Genomic DNA, 18,265 nt, shown 5'->3' on the forward strand with positions numbered 1-18,265 from the left:
GTGAGTGGAGGGTATTGGGAGAAGGGGAGGAAGTGGAAATTCTTATAAATAAATAAATAAGAAAAAAAGAATTACAGTTACAATATTTAATCTATTTGTATCTGGAAAGCTGTATATCTAGTTTATCTTTTATCATAATTAAGAAAGACTGTAAGTATCTATCTTCAACTCTATCAAAGACTCTAGAAGGATACAATAGTACCTAAGTAAATAGAAAGTGCATTATAAGCAACTTCCAAAACTCTAGAATTGAGAGAGACATTTAGTTTCCTGAACAGTCACCCAAAGTTCTTCTGTAATATTGGGCCATCCATTTTCAATCTACAGGCCCATGAAACAGGAAATTTGAAAGACTATTTTGTCTATATTGACAGTTTGTCAGTCATTTTCTTCTGTATCCTGTCGAATGTCTGGCCAAGTCTTTCATGAAGCAGGAACTCTAAAGGACCATCCCATTTTTTGGAAAGTTCAGTAGTCACTTTTCTGTAAGTCCTGCATGTGAAGTTCAAACACCATGCTATTAAGCAATCCAGGCAAGAGCAGCTTCTTTGCCTAATGTCTAGCCTTTTTACCTTGAAGGCAAATTCCATAATGAGTTTCTTCAATGCCCATCAACCTCTCTGAAGTAATTGGTGCTGCCAGAAACAGATATGCCTCATTGTTAAGAAAGGTCTAAGTTCTTTTTTTCTTTTCATTTATTTATTTATTTATTAAAAATTTCCACCTCCTCCCACTTCCCTCCCCTCTCCTCTCCCCACTCCTCCTCCCCCTCCCTCTCTAGGCCAAAGAGCATTCAGGGTTCCCTACCCTATGGGAAGTCCAAGGTCCTCCCTGTTCCCCCCAGGTCCAGGAAGCTGAGCATCCAAACAGACAAGGTAATCGGTAACAAATCAAAATGCATAGATACAAAGAAATTGTAGTAACCACCTGTACACTATCGGATCACCATGGAATAAAGCTAAAATTCAACAACAATTCTAACCCCAGAAAGCCTACAAACTCATGGAAACTGAACAGTCAACTACTCAACCACCCTGGGTCAAGGAAGAAATAAAGAAAGAAATCAAAGTCTTCCTTGAATTCAATGAAAACAAAGACACATCATACCAAACCTATGGGACACTATGAAAGCAGTGCTAAGAGGAAAGTTCATAGCACTAAGTGCCCACATAAAGAAAATTGAGAAAGCACACATTAGAGACTTAACAGCATACCTGAAAACTCTAGAAAAAAAAAGAAGCAGATTCACCCAGGAGGAGTAGAAGACTGGAAATAATCAAATTGAGAGCTGAAATCAAGAAAATAGAAACACAGAAAGGTCTAAGTTCTTAAAATATTTTAAATGCCATATTCTGTAGGTCTTTGAAAGGTTTGAAGAATACCTATCCATCTGAACTATATCTGTGTGTATCAAGAAAACCTAAGTGACATGACTAGTTTGACTATTATAGATTACTATCTATTAATCCATAATTTTAAATTATATATTACATTTTAAGTAAGCTGTATAAACATAATACCTTAAACAAAATTGACCATAAATTTGTATCAATAAACCAAAGTCCATACCAATAAAAAGTATTTATTCCTATATTGTATTCTCTTATTTTTTTTAAGAAATTTACTGTGAACATTGACCATTCATAAACAACCATTTTAAAATGAAAATAAAAATTTATAAACAATCATTTGGAAGTTTTGGTTTTGTTTTCTCCAATCTGATTTCTGCTGTTTGTTGGGCAAAGTATTATTAGAGTTCATGGAGACCTTTTTGGGGGGATCTTGTTCTATCAATCCAGATTAGCCTAGAAGGAATACATAGGTTCCCATCCTCTGTGGAAACAAAACCAGAACCTCTTTTCCAAATAACATATCAGTCTCAAATTTTGAAGTCAAGATACCTTTAAAAGATATATATTGGTTTAACTTAGCAGGCCCCAGAATCAAATATTTCTCTGCTGTCAAATAATTCAAAGAAAACACAACAATATATATAATCCAAGATCTCTGTGTATTTTCCATCTTTACATGGCTATTTCCTATTACTTTTTAATATTTATTATCTTTGCTCCTTTAATCTATGACTGTCTGTACTCCTTCTCTCTCTTAAGCCCATGTACATTTACCTAACACTGTGACCCATTCAGAGGTCTTTTTTGTCTAAATTTGTCTTATTATGTATCTGTCATCATTTTCTGACCACTGAATATATTGATCTCCAGTCACACAATTTCTCCAAATTAGAACTATAATTCAAAGAAAACTTGCTAATTCTGCCTTCTATCTCTGATTATTATGCTACCCATACCAACATTTTACTCTTCAAAGTAGTATGGAATGACGTTTATGAAGCCTTGGAAATATCTCCTACATCTCTTACAAAATAAAGTCCCAAAAGAGCTTTGTGTAGGGCAATGCCTGCTCTACATACCATGCACTACTGTATGGTTCATGAGTTGGGCAAGGGGCTAGAGACTGAAACACACATACACACACAGAGATATGGGTAATTCCATGAACACTCCAAGAATTCTCTCTTTATTGTGCTTCAGGACAGCTTATATAGGGTCTCCTCCATGCCCTAACTCTCAACTGCAAGCCCCCCAGAAACCATTCCCCTGCCATCAGGAACTCCTGAGGTCTGGTGCTCAGGACAGCTGCAAAACAAGTTGTTTGCTCAGAGCAGCTGCTAGCATAGGAAAACAAGTTGTTTACTCCAGCAGGCAGCAGGTCACAGGAAATTCAAGGTCTGGGGGTCCACAGTCCTCAACAGCTATGAACTTAGGTTTTCATTCCTGGAAAAATCTGGAGGCCCATATGTATAGCCATATTGATGGTAGAAATAATCAAAAGCATTAGTGTGAGAAAAATTCTAAGAAGGTACATATGGCCCAATATTAGTACTATTAACCTCCTCTTTAGTAAATCTATATGGCACCTTTGTTTCTATGAACCCAGCAGATACACTATTCAGCCAAGTTATATTTTTCTTCAACATTAAATTGTAGTTGAGGTGACTTCATTGTATTTAAAATTGTTCCAGATCTCACATTCATTACTTCCTTCAGATTTATGCTGTTAGGAGTGGAAATATGCATCTGATGCTTTCTCCTTGAGCTGTAGTTTATAATTATATAAATTATCTCATCTCATAAGCTTTTGGCCTGACAATAGATGGTATAAGGGTACATATACCCTAGTCCTCAGTATAGGATTTAGAAGGTATATTAAAAATAATATCCATTTTATAGCAATCATAGATTCATTTCACTCCAACTGAGCCACATTTTTAGCTAATTTCTATATCTTCTCTAAAATTCAAAATCTAATATCTCATTTAAGTATTGAAACAAACTTCCCTACTATATCTGACAGGAATAAATGAAAGTAATATGTATGAAATACACCCAAACATTTGGTTTTTCTTCAGTCCTGCCCTCATGAGGAAGTATTTATGAAGGATTTGATCTGAGGTACTACTTGGTTTAAATTCAGCTCACCACCACCAAAACTCACATGGATATTTATTCTTTAGTATAGCACTGTTGAGATGGGTATCCTACTGAGAGGTGTTTACATTGCAGGCACAGCTGCCTACCCTGACTTTATTAATGATGCCTCTTTGTATTGACCTGTCAGTCACTTTCAAGGGCCTTCTCTAGATGCTGTGAGATATTGAACCTTTATAAAGCAAGCCTTGAACCTCCTTTCCTTTCTTTCCCACATAAGACCCCTCTTTGCCTATTCTTCTTGTTCCCCTCTCTTCTTCCATGCTCAAATCAGCACAAGGCCTCACCAAGATCCAAGTACATAGTGGCCTTATACTCTTAAGCTTCTGTAAAAATAAATTAATTTAGTCAACTAATTCCTTAAACAAATTTGTGCTTATTCATTTACATTTATTTTTTGTCAGTACATGGCTTTGAATATGAAACATGATAGGTAGACTGCCATGGACCGCCTCTCGTGGAGGCACTTAGACCGAGGGAAAACAGGGGAAGGCTCAGGAGAATTCAGAAATCCGGCAAGGAATTGACAGACAGTCACTCTCAATGTGATTGAAAATGCTGCTGCAATTTTATTCCAATCAGTGCAAGGTTTATATATTTTTTCAAACAAAGAACTTGGCAAAGGCATACATCATCAGATTATAAAATAGAAAAGATCAGCATAAAACAGTTTTACAAAGAGAATCTTTGAAGATGCTTTGGCATGGGTACAAGGACTTTTGCTCTTTTATATTTTGTTAATTAAACTCCTTTTTCTTGCCTTCAGAGAGGCCACTGCCCTTGAGCCAGGCCATCTTTATCAGCTTGCACCAGGTGGCTGGCTGGTTTGAGCTAAGTGACCTTGTGCTCCTGGGTGGGAAAGAAGAAGGCTACTATCTCCCTGGGAAAACTTTCTGCTAGGAAATTTTAAAGACATAGTCTCGAACTTCTCTGAAACTCAGTCCATATCACTGACCTCAACTCTCCTCCCTTCACAATTCTCAGGCTCAGATGTTGTCAGCTTAGGTTAGGTCTTTTTCTGTCCATAAGAAAGGTTTCATAGGTCTTCTGTTTGCAACTGCACATACTTCCCAGGCAAATGCCTAATACTGGTTTCCTGCAGAAGGCTTCTAAGGTTTTCCTAGTAAAATTAACTCCTTTTGTTCCACATCATCAAGGAATTATCCTAATGATGACCCTGCCAATTTCCAGAACTGGCTACTTCTTTTAAGGCTTTAATGAATGGTGGGGCAGAGCTCAAAATGTCCTCAGCAGTCTTGTTTGTATCCACAACTGCCTGGAATAGTCTGATCTGTTAGCAATATGCAAGGATCACAAAGAACACAAAGACAAGGAAAAAGACAGATATATGGTGCCAAGGACAGGAGGTCGAGTCAGTGCAGGTAGAACTTCAGGTGGCATCATGACCACAGCTGATTGCCAAGGGACAATGTTTTTCTCATAAATGCAAGTAAAACAACCACATATAAAAGTAAAATTAAGTTGAATTAAAATTTCAGATATCACATTTTTATACCATAATTTTCATTTTACATTAATTTTTTGCTATATTTTTGCATTTTATTTTGTGTGTGTACACACATGAGTATTTCTGTGTGCACACACATGCCACAGTGCTTCTGAAGAGGTCAAAAAACAACTTATGGAAACTGATACTGACCTTTCACTATAGTTAGGCTTCTTGTATTATTTCTTTATATAAATGGCAGGAGGAAAGTCTCAGTACTATGTCAGTACTGAGGATCAAACTCACATTATCAAGCTTGGCAGAGAAGCCCATTACTCACTGAGTAATCTTGCTGGAGCATTTGGCTTTGTAACAGTCATATTTTTAAAAATAATAATCACTTCATGATTATTATAATTATTCTCTGAGGAAACTATCAACCAATCACATCTAGTTAGGGTGTAGCTACCTGTAGCCCAGAGAGCAAAACTGGTAGGACACAGATGCGCGCTCTCTCTGCGCAGTGCCCACCAGACATATAGGATGTCGGAACTCCCACTCTTGTAGCATGAGTTTCCCCATTTCAACTATTAAAATATAACTGTTATTCTTGAGCTGATCTGGTTATTTATCTTACCGACCTAATTCGCCAACAATTGTCAGTAGTATTCCTAGTGTTTTGTCACAGCTAAATACAAATTCTAATCATTATACCTCAATCTGCTCAATTAAATTGCTATTATATAAAGTTGGTTCAAATATCCAATGGTACCCCACAATAAACAGCTAAAGGTACCTGATCATAAGAACTCAGTTAGGCTTCTTGTATTATTTCTTTATATAAATGGCAGGAGGAAAGTCTTGAAATAGTGTCAATCAAGTGACATTTCAATATTTGTTCAAACATTCTATGAGGGTCATAAAATGTAAACAGAAGTGTTCCTTCATTCATTTGATTTCATAAACTTTTGAATTTTAAAGATTGCAGCTGATTTGTTGATCTGGGGAGAAAATTATCACTATTACAGTTTTGGATGAGTATAAAGGTTCACAGAAAATTTAAAAGACACTTAGACAATAAAGAGTCTTCTACTCACAAAAGGTATATAGCTATTGATTAAATTAATATTGTATAAAATAGTAAACATGCCATATTACAAGGTGCGTTGTTAGCCAATGTTATTAGATTTATGGTAGGTAGAATCAGAAAAAGCTCAAGTTTAAAGTGGCTTTGTGAAATATGCCTCTGACCCTGGCATTTAAAGCCCTATATAATTTTCTTGCTCTTTTTGTATATTTAATTGTAAAAATTTTAATAGTTCTTTAAGAATTTTGTGCATCTTTTAATCATAATCACCACCAATTCCCCATCTCCTCCCAGATTCATACACCCCATACCTATTCAATTTTGTGTTCTTTTTTTTTATCTATGAAGTCCAATTTGTGTTGCCCGTATATATTTTGAAGTGTGTCCTTCCCTTACCACATGGCTTACTGACTAGGGCCTATACTATTAAAGGAAACTGATTTTCTACTTTCCAACAGCTTTTGGGGTTATTACTTCATGTCAACATCATTTCTACAGACTGGGATTGATGGTTTGTGATTGCACAGTTCTAGTGCATAACGTCATAGCTACATTGAGTTTATATGTGTTGTTGCTCAGCTCCCTCCTAAAGCTACTGTTTCCTTATAATCACCACCATGGCTGTATCCTATATTCTTTTCTTCTCCTCTTCCACAATGATATAAAAATCTTGGAAGTAGGGAGTGTGATATAGAAGTTCTACTTAGGGCTGAGCATTTCATAATTTCTTATACTTATGCCTGTGCCAGTTTGGGGTTTACCTATTAATCACCATTTACTACAAATAGAAGGTTCTTTAATAAGTATGAGAGAATCATTATTGGGAGGCTGTTTAATACAGTGGCTATTTATCAGCATAAGAATATCATGTTCTCTCTTAGGGCCTAAGTTTTCTCTGGCCATAGGTTCTTGGGCAATAATAGTTCTATGTCTGGATTTCATCTTATGGAGCATGATTTAAGTCCAATCAGAAAGTGACTGGTTAATCTCATGACATTCTTTCTATGCACAAGATACATTAGTGGCCATGTCTTACCAGGCCAGTCATTACTTTTGCTCAAAGGGTTCACATCTGGGTATGACTTATGATTAATTTTCTCCTCAATTTTATATAACGCCTTCCAGAACTAAGATGATAGGCAGTAGGGATGAAGATTCCAGGTCAGTATCAACTTGGCTTTTCTGTGTTCTGTGACTTTGATATATTATTTCTGCAGTAATAGAATCTTTTCATCATGTTCTGGAGGACAACTGATCATACTCACAAAGGACTGCAATTTTGGGGATTCTGATACACCTTACTGCCCAATAACTCTAAAAGAGTTATCCCTTCATTGGCACTGGGCTTTATATTTGTTATGCTATGACATCTAGTGGGGACATTGTTATATCATTGTATGATAACTCTCTTTCTCTCTCCATATACATATACATACACAGAAACATAGAAACACACACATATCTATCTATCTATCTATCTATCTATCTATCTATCTATCTATCTATCTATCTATCTATCTATTGACAGAATTTTCTGTCCTGCCCAGTCCAGCAGCCATTCAGTGCAAAAAAAAATATACAGAGGTCTACATTAATTATAAACTAGTTGGCCTATTAGTTCAGGTAGTGCAGGAGGTCCTACTGTCTTTGTGTTGCTTTCATTGATTAATAAAGAAACTGCTTTGGGCCCCTGATAGGGCAGAACTTAGGTAGGCAGGGAAAATTAAACAAAATGCTGGGAGGAAGAAAGCAGAGAGAGCTGCCATGGAGCCACTGGAGAAGGACACTAGGAATTTTACCCGGTAAGCCACTGCCATGTGGTAAAACACAGATTAATAGAAATGGATTATATCAAGATGTAAGAATTAGCCAATAAAAAACTAGAGCTAATGGGTCAAGCAGTGATTTAATTAATAAGTTTCTGTGTGGTTATTTTGGGGCTAAGCTAGATGGGTGGCTGGAACAAACAAGCAGCCACTTCTTGTAACAGCTCCGGCTTCTTTTATTTTTCATAATAGCATTATTTATTTATTTATTTATTAAAAATTTACACCTCGTCACCTCCTCCCATTTCCCTCCCACTCCACCCATTTCCCCTACATCTCCCTCTCCAGTCCTAAGAGCAATCAGGGTTCCCTGCCCTGTGGGAAGTCCAAGGTCCACCCCCCCTCATTCCCCCTGCCCACCCAGGTCTAGGAAGGTGAGCATCCAAACAGACTAGGCTCCCACAAAGCCAGTCCATGCAGTAGAATCAAAACCCAGTGCCATTGTCCTTGGCTTCTCAGTCAGCCCCCATGTCAGCCACATTCAGAGAGTCCGATTTGATCACATGATCATTCAGTCCCAGTCCAGCTGGCCTTAATGAGTTCCCATTATAACAGTCCCATGGTCTCCGGGGTTGACGCACCCCTCAAGGTCCTAACTTCCTTGCTCATGTTCTCCGTCCTTCTGCTCTTCATCTGGGCCTTGGGAGCTCGGTCCAGTGCTCCAGTGTGGGTCTCTGTCACTATCTCCATCCATCGCCAGATAAAGTTTCTATGGTGATATGCAAGATATTCATCAGTGTGGCTATGGGAGAAGGCCAGTTCAGGCACCCTCTCCTCCACTGCACATGGACCTAGCTGGAGAAATCCCCTTGGACCCCTGGGAACCCCACTAGATTCAAGTCTTTTGCCAACTCTAAAATGGCTCCCTTAGTTAAGATATCTTCTTCCCTGCTCTCACATCTACCATTCCTCCATCTCACCATCCCATTCCCCAAAGATCTCCACAATCCTCCCCTTTTCCCATATCTCTCTCCCATCTTTCCTTCCTACAAACTCACTCCCACTCTGCTGCTCCCAACTTTTGCCTGATAATCTTGTACTTCCAGTATCCAGGAGGATAAATATATGTTTTTCTTTGGGTTTACCTTCTTATTTAGCTTCTCTAGGATCATGAACTATAGGTTCAATGTCCTTTGTTTATGACTAGAATCCACATATGTGTGAGTACATGCCCTATTCCTCTTTTTGGCTTTGGGTTGACTCACTCAGTAAAGTGTATTTTATTTCCATCCACAATATTGAAGAGGTTTGGAGAGAGTAAACAGTCTTGTCTTGTTCCTGATTTTATTTTCTCTCCATTTAATTTTAGCTGTCAGCTTGGTGTATATAGCTTTTATTATATTTAGGAATGAACCTTGTATACCTAATCTCTCCAAGACCTTTATCATGAAGGGGTGTTGAATTTTGTCAAATGCTTTTTCAGCATCTAATAAAATGATCATATAGTTTTTTCCTTCAGTTTATTTATATGATGGATTACATTGATAGATTTTCATATGTTGAACCAGCCCTGCCTCTCTGGGATGAAGCCTAATTGATCATAATGTATAATTTTTTGGATGTGTTCTTGGGTTTGGTTTGCCAAAGAAAAACAACCCTGGACCAGATGGTTTTAATGCAGAATTCTATCAGAAATTTCAAGAACAGCTCAGGCTTCTTATTAACTAATTCTTACATATTAAATTAACCCAAAATTCTTATTTGTGTCATCCACATGGCTTGGTACCTTTTATCAGTGAGGCATTCTTATCTTGCTTCCTTTGTTTCTATGTGATAACTACTGACTGAGCCTTTTCTCTTTCCAAAATTCTGCTACTCTGATAGACCTGCCTATACTTCCTGCCTGACTATTGATCAATCAGCATTTTTAAATCAATACAAATAACAAATTTTTAAAGGGTAGAAGACCATTATCCCATAGCACTTTCCCCCCTTTTTAAAAAACAAAAACTCTGAATCTAACTCCCTTTGTTTCACTATTTTCCTGACCATTATCTATAACAAGTTGTTACCAACAATCAAAGCAAGACAAACATCTATAATCCATTTGGGGGGAATGTGGACATAGTTTTATAGGCTACTTCCTGCTGTTTGGGGTGTAGATAATCCTATGGGGATTTAAATAAATTTTATAATTATGGTCAAGACCTGATTGGATTAATCAGTGAGGCTTGATCAGCTTAGCCAGCAGTCTTGAGGCTGTTCTAGATGCAGAACTCAAATATCTGGGCCATCCATCCTATCTGATATTTCTCAGGGAGACTTACTTAATCAAACCTGAGTTTTCTTAACCCAGAATGAATCCACAGCCTCTCGTTTTGTTTGGAAACAATAGCAAAGTCTCTTCTCTCATGTAACATATATTTTGATTTAAATTTTGAAGTCAAGGCATTTTCAAAATACATAGGTTGGATTAATCCAGCAGCATTTATACTCAAATGTTTTTAGCAGTTGTTGTTCCTTTATCAACCATCAAACAATTCAAAGACAACAGGATAACATATAATATCCAGATTCTTTGTGTATTTCCTGTCTTCATGTGACTTTATTTTAAAACCTATTTTTTTTATTTTTAATTTTTGGTTTTTTGAGACAGAGTTTCTCTGTGTATCTTTGGCTGTCTTGGAACTCACTCTGTAGGTAGCTTGGCTTCCTGATAGTCAGGACACCTTTCCTCCCAGACTGAGCTTTTCTATTGCAGCTCTAGAGTTGTCCTATCATGGCTCCACCCCTCCAGAACTGTTCTATTGTGGCTCCACCTCTCCAGAGCTGTTCTATTGCTGCTCTACCCCTTCAGAACTATCCTATGTGGCTCTAAGTATATCCTGGCTTCAGGATATCACACCACTACTGTACCATATTTCCCTACAATGATGACAAATCATATGCACATGCTGAATGTACCACCAAAATTTAAATGAGTATCAAATATAAATGTTGGTGAAGTTATGAACTAAAGGAAATCATATCTTATTCTATTTTGGGATGTATTTTTACTCATGCATGATTGAGAACAATATTTCTCATCAAACTGTAGTATGAGGGCCGGCTTGTTGGGGTTTCCGTCCCGCCCGGTACCCCAACAGCCGGCAAATCCCAAAAAGAAATTACACACAGGACTCCATAAGGTTATAAACTGATTGGCTCATTAGGTCAGGCTTCTTGTTAACTCTTATAACTTATATTAACCCATTATTCTCATCTATGTTAGCCATAATGGCTCAGTACCTTTTCCAGCAGGGGCAGCTTACATGTTGCTTCTTCAGTGATCTGCGCAGGAGTGCTGAGAGAGTTTCTGCTTCCAGAATACTCCCAGTCTCTTTGCTCCACCCCTACTTCCTGTCTGGCTTTCCCGCCTATACTGCCTGCCTGGCCAATCAGCGTTTTATTAAAATATGATTGACAGAATACAGATAATTCTCCTGCACCATTTCCCTCTTTTTTTTTTTTAAACAAAGGAAAATACCCATAATCCATTTGTTGGGAATGTGGGCGTAGTATTTCAGGCTACTTCCTGCTGGTTGGGGGTGCTGATAGTCTTAAGGGGACCTAAAGAAAATTTAGAGTTATAATCAAGTCATGACTGGAGTATCCTGTGAGTCTCGATCATCTCAGGCAGCAGTCTTGGATCAGTTCTGGATGTAGACCTCTGTCATCTGGGCCATCTGTTCCTATCGGAGATTTTTCAGGTGGCCTCCCTTGGTCAAAGGTGATTATTCTTAACTCTGAATAAATCCAGAGTCTCTCGTTTTCTGTGGAAACAAAAGCAAAATCTCTTCTCCAAAGTAACATACCTTTTGACTTCAGTTTTGAAGCCAAGGTATTTTCAAAATTCCTATCTTGGGTTAGTTCAGCAGCATTTATAAACAAAAGTCTTTTAGCAGTTGTTGCTCCTTCCTCAGCAATCAAACAATTTAAAGAGAGCATAAAAGCATACAGTATGAAGATTCTCTGTGCATTTTCCATCTTTATGTGGCTTTATTTTAACCTCTATTTCTTTTATTTTTACTTTTACTTTTTGAGACAGGATCTTTGTATATCTTTGTCCTGGAATAACACTGTAGACCAGGCTGTCTTTGAACTCACAGAGATCCTCCTGTCTCTGCCTCCCCAGTGCTGGGATTAAAGGTGTATGCTACCACACCTTGAACTCACAGAGCTCTGTCTCTGCCTCCCAGGCATTGGGATTAAAGGCGTGTACTACCACACCTTGAGGTCACAGAGGTCAATCTACCTCTACCCCTTGAAGTCACAGAGGTCAATATGCCTCTGCCTCCCAGGCATTGGGATTAAAGGTGTGTACCACCACACCCAACTACTCTCTTTCTTTCCTTTTAACTTTAAGAACTTTAACTTTTAGCCTGCATATACACACTGTAAACCATTTAGAGGTTTTCTTCCTCTTTGAATCTCTCTTTACTGTGTATTTTTCTTTTTCTGACCACATGAGCCATTAATTTACTAAGCAATATGGAGAGCCGTGGCTTTGACAGCTAGATCCAGCTCATTCCTTAGCATTTCAGCTTCAAGGCTGAGGTACCAGCCAGAGCTGTGTTCACTGCCACAACTCTATGGCGTTTCAAAGTCCTTGCCAGCAAGCAAGCTGCAGCATTCTGCTCACAGACCACACTCAGTCGGACTGCCTGCCTGAAAGAGTCAGAGTTTGCTCTGGCAGGACAGCCCAGAAAGCCGGCATTTTAAAACAGCACAGCTTTTTTCCTGCTACGACTGAAAACCGAAAAGCATGCATTCAGCTTTTCACCAACAGCATTTAAGTGTTTCGTGGCAGGACCTCTTAATGAGCTGCAAGGTTTTGCAGTTAAGGCTGAGTCAGGAAGCCTCCCTTAGATGAGAGTGCTTGCTTGCTCTAGCAACCAGAGCAGACCTGAGAAATTGCTGCTACCAAGAAAACATGCTTTACTCTATTCTTTCCCAAGCTTTCTCACGCTTTATGTGGATTCAGTTATCCACGTTGGCGCCATATGTAGTATGAGGGCCGGCTTGTTGGGGTTTCCGTCCCGCCCGGTACCCCAACAGCCGGCAAATCCCAAAAAGAAATTACACACAGGACTCCATAAGGTTATAAACTGATTGGCTCATTAGGTCAGGCTTCTTGTTAACTCTTATAACTTATATTAACCCATTATTCTCATCTATGTTAGCCATAATGGCTCAGTACCTTTTCCAGCAGGGGCAGCTTACATGTTGCTTCTTCAGTGATCTGCGCAGGAGTGCTGAGAGAGTTTCTGCTTCCAGAATACTCCCAGTCTCTTTGCTCCACCCCTACTTCCTGTCTGGCTTTCCCGCCTATACTGCCTGCCTGGCCAATCAGCGTTTTATTAAAATATGATTGACAGAATACAGATAATTCTCCTGCACCATCAAACTGTAAGACAAAACTGACATGATTCAGGTTTTATATTGGAGTTCACAGACACTAAAAAGGTTTGTATATTGACACATATATTTTCGGAACACTCATATTCTCACATCACAACATCATACATATTAGAAAGATACTAGTGTAGATGGGAGATTATGATCAAGAAATGAGACAGAGACTAGGTGCCCAGTACAAGCCTGATTTAGAAAAAATTTTACCAAACGAAATGTACAGCACCTAGATATCAAAGAACTGTACTCATATGTATGGCAGAAATTTCCTGATGGAAACTTACAATGTGATGTACACCAAGCATGCAACCCCAACAGTTTCTATGATCCCCAGATGACGCTACAGAAAACATCTTACCTGCACCCAGGGAGGACTCTGATAAAAGGAGTGCCTGTAAACATACCCACACTTTGACTCCTTCTTATTTTTAATGCTGTACGTAGTGGCTATTCAATTGTAATTTATAAATAGTTTGCCTGAAGATCAGAGAGTAAAAGAGCCCTACTGGTCATCCTTACAGACCAGTCAGTGATAACATGCCTTTAATGCTAGTAGCCACACTAGTTGCCATAGAAACTGGGCAGTGCATGTCTTTAATCCCAGTGGTGCGTACTTTTAATCCATGCCCTAGAGAAGATTATAAAATGGGAGAAAACCGCTCTCAAACACAGTCTCATTCTGGGATTTCTGGAGGCAGGATCACCATTTCAGACTGAGGTCAAGGTAAGAACCAGTGGCTATCTGTTCTGCTTTTCAGGTCTTCAGGTTGAACCCCAATTTCCATCCCTGAGATTTTATTAAGAGTGAAGCTGTGCCTTCTCCAGTCTGTATCATGGACTGAACATGACTTTCCTTCAAACAAGTCTAAGCAGTTAATGTTTTGATAATTCAGGAGGAAACTGACTGATTGTTGATATGCAAATGAAGAAAGAAATTGATCTTCAATCAATTTCTTTGATTTTCTTTGCTCAGTTGTCTTAAATGCATTATTTTTGAAAGTGAGACATATTTTACTTATGGATTAAATTTTTCTTTCATTAAACTTCATTATCATTAATCTGTTTTCTACAATTTTTCTATGCTGTGTATTTATTGGACGTATGAAATGGACGCTGTTTTTACTGCAATATACTACTCTATGTCTTATAACTTGAATATTAACATCAGTATTCAAATTTAGAATTAGATTGTGTGAATAGTATTCATTTTTGTTGACTTTATATCATTTGAGATATTTAAATACATACATGCACACATGCCTACATATACACATACATTCACACACACATATATATGTATATACATGTATACAAACACATACCTATATCTATATTTATATCTATATCTGTGATGGCCCTGTCAGGACACCCACACACGAGACCACCACAGAACAGATATGCAGTGCAAACACATTGGGATTTATTGATTACAAGTTAGCTAACTGACCATAATCCAACACACCTGCACAGTGTGTGCAGGAGAATGGCCCCCAGCTCTCAGGGTAATGGATTTTTAAAGGGAAAAACTGCAGGTAGGGTGGCACAAACCTTGGTGTTTCAGGATTGGATGAAAATATACAACTTTTGAATTTGTTGATTGTGGTATAGGGGAATGTTAACATAGTCAAACCAAATGGTTAATCAGGTACCCACAAAGATGTTTGAAGAAAGCAGATATAAACAGATATAGTTTGGACACCCTGGTGGGTCACTTTGAATTTCTTGTGAATGTTTATGACTTTTCTGGGCTGCATTCACTCCCCCCCCAATAGTTAGTTCTTGTCTAAAATGGTGCTCCTTCTCAAAATGGAGTTTGCTCTGCTCCTTCATATATATATATATATATATATATATATATATATATATATATATTACAAACAATGGTCTAAATCATTTACAAGATGTTCAAAACAGCATGGACTAGAGCAATAATTTGGTAGTCATATACTCCATTTTCTGCACTAAACTCAGCAGGGCATTTCTCTACAAAAAAGTCAGAAGTAAATTGTGTCTCAACTGTGTAAAAAAATATTTTTATAAAGTCTTATCTAAAGTATTGTAACAGAACTATTTCATTTAGAGTAAAAGTGTTCGTCTTCACACTACATGAATTTCTCTCTCTCTCTCTCTCTCTCTCTCTCTCTCTCTCTCTCTCTCCCCACAATAGTCTTATTTGAAGATTAAAATGAAAAATACTTTGGATAAGCTTGGTAAAAATAATAAATGCCAAAACTGAAATTTAGACACAATTCCCCACCCCACCACCCACATACAAGTTTGCTGTTTTTCTGAAAATTCTCGTGGATTTTCACCACATATATCCTATTTTGCCCTAGAGAAAATGTGAGCAAAGCTTCTCATGCACAATGTTTATGGAGCTCTGGACAGCTGCTCTCTTTTAGAGACTAAGAACACCATGAAATTATGTCACCAGAAGCATTTCAATTGCCAGTGGACTAGCTTCTGTTTTGTGTAGACAGATTTATCAAGAGGTTGAATGATGAGAATAAACCCGAGTATAGGGACATTGTGATCATGAATTTCAAATGGAAGAATTCACAAACAAAGATATTGACATAACAGAATGGATCTGAATCTGTATCCTCTGATCCCCCAGGATTAAATGTCTTTATAGCTCAAATAGGCAATTTATCTGCACCGTCAGCATTAAAAAATCTATTGAACATCCTTGGCTGTTTTTAAAGCTAAAATTACTAAGAACGCACACACACATAGAATGAAGGGCTGCAGAGAATTGCAAACTCATTTTAGCACTTGGAAATAAATACAAAATACTAGGCAAAAAAGTATCATTAAAAAATACAAAAATTACTGTCTTGTTTTGTTTCTGATACTATCCCATTACCAAGAATTATTCTAAAACATATGTGTTCTTAAGATTACTAGTTGCCATGTGACTATATTTTATGAGCATTAGTTCACAAAACATCTACAATATAATTGTTATATAATTGAATTTTGGAGAGAAAATTTGGCATATTATATTTTAACATAATTGACAGCTTTTATATGTAACATTATGAATCTATCAGTTTACAATTAAACAGCTGTACTTGGATTAGTTAAGTCTATTGGAACATGTGTTTGCTCTAAGAATAATTACAGCTTTCCATTAAACACATATTATGTAGTTATACTGAATTTGTTCTCCCCCTCCCCACTTTTCTTGGAAGGTTTATAATTCCACAAATCTTATGATTTTTCAGTTTCTTTAAAGTAAACCATAAGTAAAGATAATTATTATCTTCATATTCTTTGGCAATTCTACTCATTATGGTAATGGTGTCTGAACATCATGGAGACTTACACAAACTTTAATGATACAGCCTGTATTGTATTTCACCTTTTGCTTCCAGGCAACAAAATTTTACATCATGTGCTAACATGCAGCAAGAGTAATAAAAACCTGGAGCAACATATTGATGTTCAAACTAAAAGATCAGAGATGCAAAGCAGCCAACCACTAGAGAGCTCTTATCTCTACAAAATCTTCAGACTGAAAGAAGAGGGATATTTCTCTCTAGTGCTTGAATATAACTATATCTACCATATTAAAAGTACAGTAAAAGTTCTAGATGACATGAAATATTTCAGTTATATTATAATCTTATCTGAATAGCATGGTATTTTGCCATTGTGTGAAATATTTTGATGTGGCAGCATGACTATGCATACTAAAATAGTGATAAGTGATATTAAAGAATTGTAAAGTAGGGAGTTAGGATATGCTTATGAGAGAACAAGAGGAAGATTTATAGTGAATTTTTGAGTCTATAGAAGTCAGAGAAGAGGTCTGCGTAAAGCTAGCAATGAGCCTCAACATAGGAAAAAAAAATGTAATTTTGGTTAAAAGAAGAGAGTGTGTTCAAGCCCTGAGGATATCAAATAGTACACATTAAATATACAAAGATTATCAAAAAACATACTAAAGAAAACACAAAAGACAAGAAAAATCAAGAACAAAAGGTAAGAGATCTAAGAGATTTAACATGGCAGGACTTGATAGATACTGTTAGTATGTAACTTGAAAATTATTTCCTGAGAAGAAAATATAGGTGGATGGTTAGATCAGAAGGAAAAGTAAAGTGAAGTAAAGAGAAACAGGAGATAATAAAGCCATGATTTACAGAACTTCCTAATTTTTTCACAGAAAGCAGTAGAAAATTTAAAGTAGTCTTACTAAAATAAACACAGTATCATTTAGGATGGCCAAATTAACCAAACCTCTTATTGACTTACACATCTTTTTTCTTCTTCCAATTGTATATCTTTATATTGCAGGTATTATTTCTATCTTCAACCACTGTAAAAGTAGTAAGGTAAACTAAATGAATCTTTCAGCACTTAACTATCCATTTCATGAAAAGCAGATCTGGGGTAAAATGTCGTATCTTTTGATTATAATTTAGTTGTACTATATGCTACTACCAGTCATACCGTGTATTACAAATATGTCATTAATATTTGAAGTGTACTTTTCTGAACAAAATTGTTTTCCATTCTGTCAATAAGGTACAGTTTTGGCTTTAAATTTTACTACTTGCAAATGATTTTGAAAGAGATTTCACCTCAAGATGCTTACATTCATGCACAGATTCTGAACAACAGACATAAATCTGTACTGTCATTATAATTAGTAACACAAACACATGTTTTTTTTGTTTTGTTTGGGCTATCTAAGTATCTATGATATCATAGGGAATTCTCTTTGGGAGATATACATACATGCACATGTATCCACCTAATAAGCATGAGTTTATTTGATGGTAGAAAGATATTTTCCTTGAAGAACACTTTGAAAATTAGCATACAAAGTAATGGCTTCCAATATGATATTTTCATACATGCTTTGTTTTGTTTATTTCCACCTATCCACTCGCAGACCTCATCTTTCTGTTTTTCTCCTGCAGGTCTCCACACACAGCAGCAACCTCCTTCTGCTTTCATTAAACATATAAGGAACAGGAAAAAAAGAAAAGAG

This window comes from Myodes glareolus, chromosome X (assembly GCF_982192425.1).
Source record: "Myodes glareolus chromosome X, mMyoGla1.1, whole genome shotgun sequence".
Lineage (NCBI taxonomy): Eukaryota > Metazoa > Chordata > Mammalia > Rodentia > Cricetidae > Myodes > Myodes glareolus.